Source organism: Notolepis coatsorum (genome assembly GCF_963971535.1).
Source record: "Notolepis coatsorum genome assembly, chromosome: 20".
Lineage (NCBI taxonomy): Eukaryota > Metazoa > Chordata > Actinopteri > Aulopiformes > Paralepididae > Notolepis > Notolepis coatsorum.
In genome coordinates this window covers 45,225,002-45,240,425 of record NC_140184.1, presented here as the reverse complement: position 1 = coordinate 45,240,425, position 15,424 = coordinate 45,225,002, and the positions used below count along the sequence as shown (strand labels likewise).

Sequence of the window (15,424 nt, the reverse complement as noted above, 5' to 3'; positions counted from 1 at the left end):
CTTCATTTTCTCCTTCGTCCTGCATTTCCTCCTGTTCTTGATCAATGAACAGGGGTTCGGATTCCAATTCTTGCCCATCCTGCAGGGCTTTTACGCAATGCGAAAGATGAAACCACATCGGTGATCCTTTAACCTGTAGAGCCTTTTCCGTAGCTCGTACGACCTCATACGGTCCTTCTCGCCGCGCTCCGTACCACTTACGTCTGAACACTTTTACATAAACGTAATCTCCTGGTAAGATCTGAGGTGCACTCCGCCTATTCCGCCTATCCACCTCCTCTGTTTCCTGTTTACTGGAAACATAATCGAGAATCTCCCCGTGGAGCTTTGCCATGTACTTTACGTACTCACGCATCTCATAGTCCAGGATGTCTAAACTCGGACCTTTGCCTGTTGCGCTCAAGCCTGGCACAACCATACATCGGCCAAACAACATTTCGTGCGGTGTTAAATGCAAGCCTGGAATCTCGCTTGAACGACACGCCATTAATGCTAATGGTAGAGCACTTTAGACCTGTGTGTTGACAGATTTTAACCAATTTTTCTTCAGAACCCCGTTCATGCGTTCCACAGCCCGCTGGCTCTGAGGGTGGTAAACGGAACCGAAATGCTGTTTCACCCCTAGTTGTTGGAGTACTAAACGTACAGTTTTGTCCACAAATTATTTTCCATTGTCCGAACAGACTTTATCAGGAATACCAAAATGGCTTATTACGTCACGGCATAAGAACTTGGCTACTGAGGCAGCATCTTTATGCTTGGTCGCGCACGCCTCCACCCACCTCGAAAAACGACACACGATGACGAGAATATACCGCTTCTGATTAATCGTTTTATCATGTCTACATAGTCAATCACAAGTTCTCTCATGGGGCCATTCGGTGTGGGGATGTGTCCCGGGGACACAATAATCCCTCTACGTGCATTATTCTTCAAACAAATTGCACATCTGCTTATTACATGATCAATTTGTTGTAGCAGGTTTGCCGCCCAAAAACCATACTCTTTTATTTTTCTACTCACCTCTCTCCGGTGTGCATGGCAGAAGTCATGCGCCGTTTGGATCAGCAGTCCAACCAGGCCCGTCGGTGCAACCACAAGTCCTTCATGGTTCCGCCATAAACCTGTCCCATCCCTACTAGCCCCTCTTGCTGACCAGAGATTTCTCTCCACCTGACCCGCCTCTTCCTGAAAGGTCAAAACATCTTTGTAAGTGATCTTATTTTCCAGCTCAACCTCGTGTGTGATAACCAATACTTTACCTGCTCTGTCCGCAACTGTCACTCGCTTGGCAGCGTCATCTGCCATGTTGTTACCTCTGGTCACCTTAGACTCATCAGACTGATGGGCAGCGCATTTGATTATTGCAATTTGTTTGGGTTCCATTATTGCTCCTAACAAATCGGTTATCTGACTACAGTGACGTATGGCGGTACCATCTGCTCTCTTAAAACCTCGCCCTTTCCACACCGCTCCATAGAGAAAAGCTATGTTCTGCGCATAGCTGCTATCAGTATAGATATTTACAGTCTTGCCTTCTGCCATTTTGCATGCTTCAGTCAGAGCGACTAATTCTGCCAACTGAGCTGAGCAGGGTTGTGTCAAGGCTTTGGCCTTCTCTATGACAAACCCATCACCTTGTGATTTTACTACAGAGTAACCTGCTTTTAGGTCCTCTCCAACTCTGTAACATGAGCCGTCTGTCCATAGTTCCAAATCAGGACTGCTAAACGGAAAAGCCTGCAAGTCAGCTCTAAGTCTGGAGTACCTCTCGGCTTCAGCCACGCAGTCGTGAGGGTCTCCATCCTCAGGCTTAGGAAGGGTCTCCGCTGGGTTCACCGTGGAACACCTAGTCAAAGTAACATTTTCCTGTTCCAAAATCCTGTAATAATTTTTAAGACAGGGTATCGTTAGTGCACATTTACCAGATTCCAAAAAAAAATTACGGCATGTGCTACCATAATATTTACTGGATACCCCATCATGATACTTGCAGCTTTTTCGTACATCAAGAAGACCCCAGTGCAATCTCGGTAGCACGGAGGCATCCCCATTTCCACCTCTGAGTAGGCGACGGAGTAGTATCCTATTGGTTGTGGATGGATCCCCACCCCGGTGTTTTGGGTCAGCACCGCGCATGCATACCTCTGATCTGAAGAGGAAGAGACATAGAGTATGAATTGCTTGGTATAATCAGGCAAGGCCAGGGCAGGGGCCGCTAACAGACGGGTCTTTATGGTTTCAAATGCCCGCAGGCCCTCCTCAGTCCATGTTAATTTAGCACTCAACTTATCGTTTTTGCACATTTTTATCATGGCTCTTAAGGGCCCTACTAGCTCTGTGTAGTTCTCCACCCAAGTGGAACTATACCCCACGATCCCCAGAAAAGCCATCATCTGACGTACCGTCACAGGTTTGGGAGCTTTCTTAATAGTCACCAAATGTTCTTCTGAAATAGCCCGATGGCCCTGTGAAATTGATTGGCCTAGATATGTCACCTTAGGTTGACAATATTGCAATTTTTTCAAAGACACCTTGTGGCCTTTCTCTGCTAACAGCTGCAATAACTTAACAGATTCAATATGACATGTTGTCTGATCATCGGCACACAAAATAATGTCATCCATATACTGAATGACTCTGGACTTCAATATCTGGTCTAACCCATCTAGATCTTCTCTTAAGATTTTGTTAAATTTGTGTGGAGAATGGTTTAATCCCTGAGGGATCCTAGTGTACTCATAATGCTCATTTTTATAGGTAAAACAAAAAAGAATTTGGCACTCCTTGCTCAAGAGTACACTAAAATAAGCACTAAACAAATCTATAACCGTAAAATACTCAGCCTGCGGTGGGATAAATGTCAGTAGCGTCTGGGGATCTGGGACATCAGCAGGATAGTCAATTAAAACCTCATTGACTCAAGTCGTGTACCAACCGGTACAAGGTGTCAGGTTTCTCTACTGGAAGCAACGGCGTGTTGCTCCTGGGGTTATCCGTTTTCTGTAGTACTCCTGCTTTCAGAAGTCCTCTGATTTGTGGCTCGATTCCAGCCACCGCTTTTTCCTTCAGTGGGTACTGACTTTTCCAGGCAGGGTTGCTCCTGGTCTAAGCTCCACCCTCACTGGTTGAGCAGATTTGATCAGTCCGATGTCAGTGCTATGTTTCGACCACAGCACTTCTGGCACGGCCTCCATCATCTCCTCCTGGAGGCTCAATTTCTTGGGGATTTTTTCCACTGTCTCCTGTGACAGCTGCACCGTTTGGGGACGGCCCATCCCTGTGCCTTGAACCATTATCTTGACAAACCGCTTGTCCGGGCTTATCCATATGAATCGGTTCTCCTTCATCTGTTCGAAATCCATTTTTTCTGCCTCTTTCATCATCCTTCCGATGTGTTGTTGATCGCACGAGTCCGCCACTTTCAGTGTCACGTGTGGAACGCTGCCTGCGATCTCGTGTTCTTTCTGCAGATAGGTGCTCCATGCGAGACGTATTGCTGCTCCTTGGGGTCCCATTATAATGCTGGTGGCGTTGAGCTGTACCTCCTCTGGTTGATTTCTCAGCCACTCCTTGGCTTGTGACTGATCCGCATCTCTATAGTACTGTAGAGTGCAATGGTATGGTGTCTCTGGGTTCTTTGTTCCTGGCATGTTGGCTGTGATGAATGCCTCCCATTCCAACGCTGGCCCGAGCAATTCCTGGCTTAGGTCTCCCAACCAGTATACTTCCGGTGGTCGGGTGTCTGTCCTTTGCATCATCTGATAGTAGTGATCTTCCGGGACATCGATCACACAACCATCAGGCGTGCATAAAATGTTCATCCCCAGCATACCAAGGCCGTCCCTGCCCAGTAAGCCGATGGGTGTGCGGTGTCTGAGACCAATATGGAAACCGTAGCTTCTTTGCCTCTATATTTCAGGGTGACAGGTTCTGTCACTGGGATCAGCTGTTTGATTCCCTCAAATCCAATTGTCCGTACATATCGACCGGACATGGGTAGGTGTGTGGCATCCTTAAATTGGACTACAGTGAACGCCGCTCCGGTGTCTGCCATCATCCTGACAGGTTGATCATTTACCGTTACGTACACTATGGGCTCCTCCCTTAAGTTTGACAATGACAGCTGACACCCCCCCATTGAATTATCTGGGCCCCGTCAGAACGTCTGCTCCGGCCCCCTGGATGGATTTACTGGGCCCATGTTCTGTTGTTGATTCTGATTTTGGGTCTGGCCTTGATTCGGATTCTGGGTCTGGCCTTGATACTGATTCTGGGTCTGGTCTTGCGTCGGATTCTGGGTCTGGCCTTGCGTCGGCCCGTAATACTGATCCTGGAGTCGGCCGTATCCTCCTCGGCCTCCTCCTCTGGTATTTTCTTGACCCCTGTTGCTGGCTCTTTGGGCTCGCCACCCTTTGTCACAGTTCCTGGCCAGATGTCCTATTTCACCACAACCCAGCATTCTGCCGAAGACGGGTATCCAGTCGGTCCTCCTCTTCGGCCTCCATTCTGTCCTCGGGGCTGCCAGTTCGGCCCCTTCTGGTACTGTTGTTGTACTGGTGCCGGCCCTCCCTGTGTTTCGGGCTGTGTTGGTTCCTGGTTGTTCAGTTGTCCACCAGTCCCCATCTCGGCTTTGGGCTGTGCGGCTTGTACCATAGCCTGTAGGTATTCCACTACCTTGGTTGCCTCGGCAGGCTGTTGGTACAAGAGCTTTCGCTGGCTAGCCGTTTCTTTTTCCTTGGCCTGTTGCTCCTTTTTCCTGTAAAGTTCAACTTGATGGCTCACGTTTTCCATGTACTGGTTTAAAGGAAGACTTCCCAGACATACCACCTCAATCAGTTTTTGTCTCACCTCATTGGAGAGGCCCCGCTGAATCTTTTCTCTGAGCATCGCCTCCCCCATCGGATTGGCTTCTGGGTCTTGGCCAGTCATGTCCCTCCAGGTGGCGTAGGCCTTCGCCACATACTCCCTGGGGTGGGTATCAGGCCCCAAGGTACCAATGTGGATCTTGTCTGGGTGCATCATGGTTGGATAGGTTTCCCGCAGGGCTAGCCACAGTACTCCCCTGTGGGCGGCAAATAGGTCCTGGTCATGTGCTCCTGAAACTACGTACCTCATCATACCAGCCTTCTGTAGTAGTGCTTCCATGGCCGAGACTCCTACTTTGTGTGAGAACAAACGCTTGACATCGCCTATAGCCAGCTGTTGGCCTACCATCAGTTCCTCCAGTTTGGCAATCCACGGAAATGCCCCGTTCTGGAGGGATGGCAATTTCTCCGATATTTGGGTCATATCTGAAGCATTCCAGGGCTTATATTCCAACCCCTGTTGTTTTATTATTACTGGGTTTATCTTGAACAGTTGCTCTCTTGTAGTTGATCTTGTCACTCTTCTCGTTTCGGTGGCTTCCAGCTCTCTGATGTTTTTCATTATCATGTCACTTTATTTTTCCAAAGCTTTCCTTATGGTTTCGGCCTCTCTCCAGGTGTGGGTGATCGCTTTGTAGCCCTCGGAATCGGAGTCCTTTGCCGTGTTGTAGGCCTGTATCCGTTCTTCCATCTCTCTTTCTTCCACGACTACTCCCTCGTGCTTTACTTTTAAGTCCTCCAGGGCGTCTCTTAGTTTCGTCATCTCGCTGCTTTCTTTGGCCTCTGGTGGGGAAGAGTATCTTGGAGCAGATGGCCTACTTCTTGGTGTCCTCACGGAGGCTCCCCTCTGTTCCTCCTCTTGCTCTTGCTCCTCTTCCTTGTCCTTTTTCTCCCACTGGTCCAGTGTGGCGCCCACCGCTGAGTCTTCCTCTAGTTCGTCCTGGTCGCTGACGGCTGAGGGGGGGAACCTCTCGTTGGCTCTCTCTGGCGGTAGTATTCCCTATCGCTGAGGTCACTGACGGCCAAGGGGGGGGACCTCTCGTTGGCTCTCTCTGGCGGTAGTATTCCCTATCGCTGAGGTCGCTACCGTATATATATTTTTTTTAATAGTCTGAGTCCTCCGTTCGCCCCCTAGGCGTCCCTGTCCTTCAGCCCAGAGGATATCCTTCTGTGCGGCAGAGAGTGGTGCAGTCCTCCTTTGTCGCTGTTGTTCTTCTATATATCTCTTTGCCGCTCTGGTAGCAGGAGGAGTTTGGGAACGAGTTGCTCGCCCCCTCCTTTCAATCTCCTCTTGCTCGGCTGCTCCAGGCGTTAGGGTGATTCTTGTCACTGCACGTCCCGTCTCTGTCTCACGGCCCCTGTCGTTAGTTATATTATAAAGGCTGTTCATTTCTATCACAGGCAGGATAGGGTATATTGGTTCCCTATTCCTGCTATCATACGGTGGGGGTGCTATAGTTACCTCAGTTCTTACCTGTTCTGCTCTCGGTTGGAGTCTTGGGTGAGCGGGGCTATCTCAGCTGCACTTTGGGAGGTGACAATTGTCGATGTTAGGGGCCAGGGGAGTGGTCGTGATTGGGGCTACCTCCTCTATCGGCTTGGCCTCCTCATTGACAGTAGAACTGCCCTTTTCCTCACTCTTCCTTCTCTCTGCTTCCCAAGAGAAGAGTTCTAAAGTCGTTATCTCTTGCATGCGTTTCTCCCCTCTTTTCCTCCCCTTCCTCCCCTTTTCCTCCTAAATCCTAATTAGCGCATGCAAATCTGCTATTATAGCTAAATCAAAAGAGCATTCAATAGGCCAACATTTTGCGATGTGTGGCCATCTTTTGTTCCATTTCTTTGATAATCTAGTAATTTTTGCCAAATAATAAGGATTGTCCTGTGTGAAAGGATTATTTTTAGCGATAATCTGTACTGGATTATCCTCCATCCAACCAATTAGGGTGGTCATCTCTTTATTTGTCACGGTTTCCATTTTCTTATATGAGTTTCTATTTCTCATTTACCAGAGTTTTAATTCCTATTTTGTTTTCTAGTCTAAGAAATCTTTTTCTTTGTTTTTTCAAATGGCAGCAGGCAAGGAAGTGTTTTTTGTATTCCCTGTCTAAATGTAGGTGTCTATTCTTTTGTGACTATCTCCTACTCGAACAGCCAATAACGGCACTTGTACACCCTGTCTATTCTTTTCTTTCCCTCTCACTGGTGATCTGTAGTCTTACCTGACTTGTGGTGCCCTTGTTGCCTGGCAGAAATGCTGAAAGACAGAGCACAAAATACAACAGTTCTCTTTAATTTCCAACTGGAATTTCACTTTACTCAGTCTTTTCAGTATGAATATGTTTCTTATCTAAAATTCATACCACATAACATTTTTGAGAGATCTTGTACCAACAGTATGAATAATCTTTTACTTAATTCATACAAATTTCAAACAATGAGAGATATTGTGATTGACATTGGTGTTTGCGTCTTAGGTGTCTACTCCCTTATCTCCGCTCTTGGTCAACACACTGGTTTTCCTCCTTTGTTGAATCTCGGCTCTCCAATGTTCCTCGTGGTTTCACTCCAATTCTGTTCACCTCGAAAATCACAAACATCTAGATTAGAGTCTCAAACCTGATTACACATATCACTCATTCTTTTGTTTCCATGTTTCAATACCATTCCACCCAGCGGACACATGTCGAACTCAGACACATGTCCACTAACACCCTTCAAAAGCATACCTGGACATCGCTCCCTTCACGCCGCAAGGCCCCACCCTCTGTTTTCTGAAGCGTCCATTACAGACTCTCCACAGAGGCCAGGATATACCTCACCACAGGTACAAGGTAGTTAATGCCCAATCACCCCATTGCATCATCCAGTCTATTAACCCCAGGAGGTCCAATGCCCTGCCGGACGATCATGCATAATCGTTCAGACCCAGCACCAGACCCCAGGGACATAATAACTCCCAACACATCCTCCTCTTGTGTACCTCCTATGGAAAAAAATTTCACTTATTCATAACAAACATTACTTTACAATATCCCCAGGCACGTCCCCTATTACATACCCTTACGTACACCCCAACCCCACCACCCATTGACCCAAAATGTCCACCATTTCAGATCACAGAATGGTAGCCAGGGCGTACTCCTGGTATCCTGGCACCAACGGGATGCCCACCCCTGCTCGGCTCCCTGGAATATCCTCCTCTATCACCATCATCATCGCCATAGCAGGTGCAGCCGAGCAGAGTGACTTCTCTACCGCCGGGCCGGCTGCGCAGAGAGTCCTAAACAGATACCCAAAGCATGCTCTCATCACAGACACACAAACGACTAATATTACAAACACTACCACTGCATAGAGTAGGTACTTAACAATCACCCAACCTACATACCCTAGCTGCCCTATACCCCAATCTGCCCATGATTCCCCCTGTTCTTCAAATGCTCAATTATGTCTGGCATGGACGTCTCATCGTTCGCAGGCACATATGCACAGCATTCTTGACCAATTAATGCACATGTACCCCCCGAAGCTGCCAACAAAAATTCCATAGCTGCTCTAGTCTGCATCTCCATCAGCCTCAATGACCGCATCTCCTCGTTCTCCAGGCCAAACCCCTTTGCTGATGTGGCAGCCATGTCCTCAAGTTCCTTAGCCAAATAATCAATCTCCTTCATATTCGCCCATGTCCCATATGGGGGAAGTACCACCCCGAAAAAACGACTCGTATGAGTCGCAGCCCGCGTCTTCCTCGCCCCAGGGTGCGTTGGCAAGACATCAGTTACCCTCATAGCCGGCACCAAATACCCCATTGCACACATCCCTTTCCAACCCGCTGGCAACGAGGCATACGCATTTTCGCCACAGTTCCAATACGTACCCGGGGGAGCCAGCGCAGCTACCTCTGCAGCCCCTAGCCCCACACTGCCCACGCAATTACCTAACAACCCCACTTCTATCCCCTCCGACTTACCGTCCTCACACCTCGTAAACTCCTCCGGTCTAATCGCCACCGGAATAGGCCCAACATCTAACGGAGCCCGCATCGTCTTCCCCCCTTTTGACAACCCTGTCCCAAGATATCCCTCCATCCTCACCTGTCCTACCCCCTTACACAGGAAAGGCATATTAAATCCCTTCACCACTGAGGCATGACACTCAGTCAATGGGTGTGCCATAAGAGGTAATCCAGCTGCCGCAGATTGTGGCGCTAAGCCGCACACATAACAATCTGTCTTATTTGCAACTTTCGCTACTGCTCTTGCCATTTTTATAAACAAATTTTTGTGAGGTTCCGGCAAAGATCGCTTGTCCACGTCTATATTTATAAGTTCGGGTGTCTGGTCCCAAAAATACAGCATAACCCCCACCGCACATAACAACCACCCTGTTACCAGAGTGCACGTCACTAAAGCACACTTCGCATGTCTAGACAAACCAGAGCACATCCTTGGACCGGCCTGCCCTCTTCTGCGTTATCACTGCCTTCTCCTCCTTCAGCCGCGCGTTTCCTATACCTCCTGTAACCCCCACAAATAACAAATAACAACACGCCTTTTAACAACATGTCCACCCACAAACAACACTCACAATGTTTCAACCCACCCTTAGCCAAACCCCCAATGAAAAAAGGGAATGAGGGGGTGTAGCCGGGCAGGGAAAGGGCATGGAAAGGAAACGGAAAATCCTCCCTTGTAAAAATAGGGGATGTAAAGGCTCACCTAAGAACCCAGGGGTGCTGGAAGGAGGAGGGGCGTAGGAGAGTAGTCTAGGGAGCAAGGGAGGAGTGACTAGGGAGGGAGAGACTAGGACGGGAGGAACGAGGAAAGGGGAGACTAGGAAGGGAGGAACTAGGAAGGGATCTAGAGGGAGGGGTGAGATGGACGGGATCCAGAGGGAGGGGTGGGGTGTAGGAAAGGAATTCCGTAAGGATGAGGGGGGGGGGGAACTGGAACCAAAAAAGACATCATGCATAAAAAAAAACATAACTCATATCTGGAGGGAGGTAGGTGGCGCAACTTAGCCTTTGGACTTCGGCGGAGACTTCCAGCCATATTTTTCATGGTTTTTTACCAGGGTCTTAAAGGCGGCCTCTGCCCCCTTGCGGCTGAAAGTCTCCCCACCAGCCTCCTCTACCCTTCTGCTAATGCGACCCTGTCCTTTCACGAGGCTTGCGGCAAACTGCCTCATAACCGCATCCATGGTATAGGCGCTAGACCAACCACGCAGTGTCAACAGCTCCATGCATATGGCCCCACCCTCCATCACGTAACCATTCTCCAACCGCGGGGTGAGCACCCGCATGAAAGGCGGAGAGAATGGAGAGTCTGCCATAATGGAGAGTCTACATCTACCTGGTATAATTCATAATACATTCCAGTCGAAGAGGTTGTCCTCGACCAGCTCCACCGTGACGAAGCTGCCGCCGGATCTCCTGGAGCTCTCTCATAAGTCTCCGCGTTCGGACTTGGGCGCAGTGAGGTGCCGGTGGCGGTGTAGAAGATGCACTGGCTTCTCTCACCCTGGCGATCACCCTGGCGATCACCCCTCGTGCTGCATTTTGCTGTTTCTCCTTTGCGCCTTTCACCTCTTTTACTGGTCAAATTAGTCATGCATTAGACAACCTCGGCGATCCGATCCCCTATATTTCACTTAATGACACTACAGTATGTAAGTACCATGTCTATTATTATTGTTAGTTCGTTTCCTAGCCGATCCTAATGCACATGATCACAGTATGGTGCGCTCAGAGAGGGAGAGAATGAGAGAGAGCGGGCAAGGGCAGAGAGAGGGAGGGAACATTAAGGAAAAAGTGGGGGGGGGACATTAAGGAAAGAGTGGGGAGGGGGGGGGACATTAAGGAAAGAGTGGGGGGGGGGACATTATTAAGGAAAAAGTGGGGGGGGGGGGACATTAAGGAAAGAGTGGGGGGGGGGGACATTAAGGAAAGAGTGGGGGGGGGGGTCCGAATGATTAAACTTTACTTTAGTACCACTACGCATTTCACAACTTGAACCGGAATTTGTTAGCAGCGTATTCCCTACTACTTTTAATCATCTGAAGGGCAAGTGTTGATGGAAAAAAGGGAAAGAGGGGGGGGGGGGGGGGGGTTGGCAAGGAGGTATGGAGGGAGGGAAAGAGAGAGTGAGAGCCGCCTCTTAATTTAGCGTATCTCCAATCACCTTCAGTCTAAAGAGCAACCCAGCAAGGAGGAAGGGAAGGAGAAGGAGGAAGTGAACGAGAGGGAGGAAGGGGAGAGAGGGGGAGGACGAGAGGGAGGGAGAGAGGGAGGGAGGGATGGAGGGAACGAGAGGGAGGAAGGGCGAGAGAGAGAGGGAGGAAGGGAGGGAGGGAGAGAATAAGGGAGGGAGGGATGGAGGGAGGAAGGAAGTGAGGAAGGGCGGGAAGGGAGGGAGGGAGAGAGAGAGGGAGGGAGGGAGAGAGAGAGGGAGGGAGAGAGAGAGGGAGGGAGGAAATGGAGGGAGGGAGGAAGTGAACGAGAGGGAGGAAGGGCAGGAAAATAGGAAGAGAGAGGGAGGAAGGGAGGGAGGGAGAGAGAGAGTGGGAGGGATGGAGGGAGGAAAGAAGTGAACGAGAGGGAGGAAGGGCAGGAAAATAGGGAGAGAGAGGGAGGAAGGGAGGGAGGGAGAGAGAGAGTGGGAGGGATGGAGGGAGGAAAGAAGGCGAGAGAGGGAGGGAGCATTAGAGAGGCAACATCGCCCTCTGCTGTAATTTTCGAACATTACATCTATTGCACTACAATACCCACAATCTCCTGTCGAAGGAGGTGTCATCACCCTCCTACTACAAGTGCGTCATCACGCAGCAAACCACCACACGACGTCTAACTCGACGTGCTTACTCAATAAGAAACCACAACTCCCAGAATCCTTTTATACAGGAAGTTGCTCTCGGAGTCTCTCTAACCGGACATTGCGAGGTCTCGATGTCCACCACAAGTAGTAGCATCACGCGAGATCTCGTCACGGGAGTTACGTCATGTTTACAAACATGCAAGGTCTCGTAGTCAGCCACCAGTAGTAGCATCATGCGAGATCTCGTCATGGGAGTTACGTAATGTTTACAAAAAATAACCCACGCATCTCCATTCATTCCTAACCACTAATCCATTCACAAAACACATATGTTATATCACATCACCACAGTTATTTTCAACTCTTTCATCCAGTAACAGTGTTCTCAGTGCTTTACTTAATGTACTCAATTTGATTCTATCATAGCAACCTTGTTTTCCAGCACCGAGGTCTCCCTCTCTGGCGCAGTAATCGGAGTCGAACCGTTTCGATGTATTGCACATTTCTTAAGTTTTGCAACGTCTCACAAAAATCAAATGTCACGCACATCGATTTAAAGCAGTCCATCCTTTTGGTGGATTCCCATGCTTTCCTTTAAACCTGGCGGCCGCACAATCTGACCCAGTTATAGCCTTACTTTACCTTTCTTACTGACTAGCATATCATTGTTTAATAGAGGGTTTGCAATTCATCATACTCGTATGGTGCTCCCCCCACCCAACGGGGCGAACCCCAGAGCGAGCGGCACGCTCCCGCCCAGTGGGCAGAGTCCCCATACTCGCACCCTCTTACCAAACAACAAATATCCCAGCCAGTCCCGTCCCATTCTCTTTTTCTACCCTGATCGGGCAACAGTCTGAATGATTTTTACCTTATCCACATCGCTACCGGTCCTGTACAATGCAGGGCTGATATCGATGCAAACTCACTTCTACCCATTACACTACACTGAATCTCCCAATTGTACATACCACAAATATCTCCCCCATCAGTGCTTTACGTTCAGACATTATTCGCGCGGTCGAGACCAGACCCAACGGTGTGAATCTTGGTTTCTGATCTCTGCCGTGATCGACAATATCTTTTTGTAAAACACGGTAATTTCTTTATATCCAACCCTATTCGAAGGCTGCTCGTCCCAAACCAATTCTAGACGCCCCATCCCTCCGTTTACTCACCGTCAAATTCGTTGTTGTTCCCGGCTGATGTTGAAAAAACCGTTGCCGTTGTAGATGAGAGAGATCGAGTTTCGGTCCTCCTGGTAGCAATGCATCTTGGTCTTGGCTTGGTTCGAATATACAGCTCGGAATCACGGTACCATTTAACGTGTATCTCTTCTATGTAACGTATCGCTAATCGAGCGTTGTCTTGTCTCGTATAGTGGAATTTCCTTTTCTCTGCGTTGAAAACACGCTTTCCTTTTATTCGATTGGCTCCCTTGAAATGAATCTGAGACGACACGATGGCGGCAGATGCAAACAGAACGCTCTCTGTGTTTTATTGAAAAACACAGCTCAATCATCAGGGTTTAACAGCAGAAATTACTTCTATTCTAAGTCATCATCTTCAGGTGGGCTGCTGGTTTGCGTCTCGTTCTATCGTCTCTTTTCTCGAACCGTCTCAGTGGAGCGTCTCCCGGGATGATTTCTTCTGAGCGTGTTCCTCCTTCAACGAACACCCCTGCTTAAGAAACTAAAGCCACGCCCCTCGTCCTGTCCCATCATGTGACGTAGGCCCAGGAGCATGGCTTTATCTGATTGGCTGAATTACTTTAGATGGCATCCATTTTGTGACACGTCATCTTGAATTTGAGAATCATCTCCTTTTAAGGTGGTATTTGAGTTGTTAAACTGAGTTTTGCCATAACTGGAGGGCAGTCACTATTTTTACCACTACATCCATCAGCAGTTTACTTCAAATCACTATTCCTATTTGTTACTTTGTTTTGTAAGGATTAAAATTTACAGATTACTTCCTAATTATTCAAACTATATTAGTTTAATGGTTTTCCCGAATTCTGGAGCCTTCTACAGCTATTTAACCCTATTTATTGATCTTTCCTTCCTTATTGTTCTATATAATTTAAAGTAGTATCTTTGGCTTAGTTTTTAACCTTTTCAAATACTCAAACATTGTAACCAACATCTAATTTTACTCTATAATATGTTGGTAGCTTAATTTAAATTCGAATAGATCAATCCGTTACTTGTTTAATCTCAAACTGATTTATACAATAAACTAAACCCGTCCAGGCTAACTTTTAATACATAATACTTTATAGTTTTAGTTTACTGTTGTCCAAATTTAGGCAATTACTTAAAAGTAGTTTTCTGTGGCCAGGAGATGACCAGGTGCCCTTCTCCTGGGAAGCTGGACCCAATAAAGATTGAAAATAGATGATTTGCTCACAGCCTAACAATGGGTCTTCTGAGTGACCTGTTGGTGTCTAGATAGAGTAAACAGGAACTTTTGACCTGCCAAATCTATCTAGCCTTCAGGCGCCATTTATTGGTCTAAAGTTATTTACAGTGGCCCTACTCAATCACAATGTCCGTTTGTGTGGGGGGAGGTTGGGTTCACCCACCATCTGTTCCTTACTGGCCTCAAGGCCTGCTGTAATCTAAATATACTTGTGGCCTCCTATAGAAGATATGTGAAGGGGGAAAGGCCATTTGCAGTTGGAGAGAGAGAGACATTTTCTGATTCTAACTGAAGTTTCTATTGAATATTTATCATTGTATAGTCGGTTTGCACTCTTTACCCTAAAGATTAACTGTTTTCCCTATAACCACTTACCACAGCATTCGTCCTGTAGCATTGTCCCTTGAGGAATCAGTAATGTTTTATTTTTATCATTTACCACACTTTCACTCAGGAGTGTGACCCATAAAAAGTTAAGAGTGCACGAGTATACTGAGGCGCTTCAGTGTGCCTAGGTTAACTTATAATTTAGTGGACATAAGCAAAGTTTGCTTCCAACCTATAACAGTTTGAAGAGAACGTCTTTAGCACCTGCTATCATGCAGACTAGGGACATAACAATTGCGAAACCTTGATAAAGTTGAAAAAAAGGCGCCACTTTTTTTTAAATTAAAGAATAAAATAATAATAATCAAGAGGTCTATGCAGTCACAAGGGTTACACGAATCAGGGACATCAATGTGTAAAATATGTATAGAAAAGTAATATGGTTAGCTACATTTGGTAGTGTTGGAGACCTATATCTTCAGACAGTAAAAAGAAGCGTGTACCTACTGAAACATGCATACAAAACCCCCATTACGCAGTAAATATTGTCCGGCTTGTTTGTATTGAGACCTTCAAACAGTAAAAGGAGCGTGTGCAACTTGAATAGGTTCACCTTGCATAGAGAGTCACATGTTTCTATGCTTTTAAATATGTTCATAAAACATTAAATAAAAGTCCTAAAATGAACAATGGAACATACAGTGTCCAACACAGATTTCAATGTTTATTGTTTACTGTGTATTTATTTTTATTTATTTATAGTGTGGCCCTATCATTGAAATGAGTTCAGCTGGAAGAACAAACAGTTGTGATTGGAGGATCATGAAAATAGAACAGGGTCTGAGCTAGGTAAATTTTCAGATTCACAGATTTGTATTTACCTTTCTGAAAATAAGATTTTAAGAATCAACAGAAGCTTTTTTTTTGCAGTGAGGAAATAATTCCTATGGCATCTAAATTACATGCATGTAGTGATTACAAGCCATGACTCCCTCC

The 15,424-nt window shown here is 47.2% G+C and overlaps 1 protein-coding gene and 1 pseudogene across 2 annotated transcripts in view; one reads left to right on the top strand and one right to left on the bottom strand.

Moving 5' to 3' along the window:
- The window catches only part of chrna5 (cholinergic receptor, nicotinic, alpha 5), a gene marked incomplete at both ends in the record, with an annotated part of 69,697 nt that overhangs the window by 47,750 nt on the left and 6,523 nt on the right, over positions 1-15,424 (top strand). The window lies entirely within an intron of this gene.
- LOC311247268 (ubiquitin-conjugating enzyme E2Q-like protein 1) lies at positions 9,885-14,498 on the bottom strand (annotated as a pseudogene). Its single transcript has 2 exons — positions 14,477-14,498; positions 9,885-10,460 (listed from the first exon to the last, which is right to left on the bottom strand). The product of its transcript is annotated as a ubiquitin-conjugating enzyme E2Q-like protein 1 (transcript).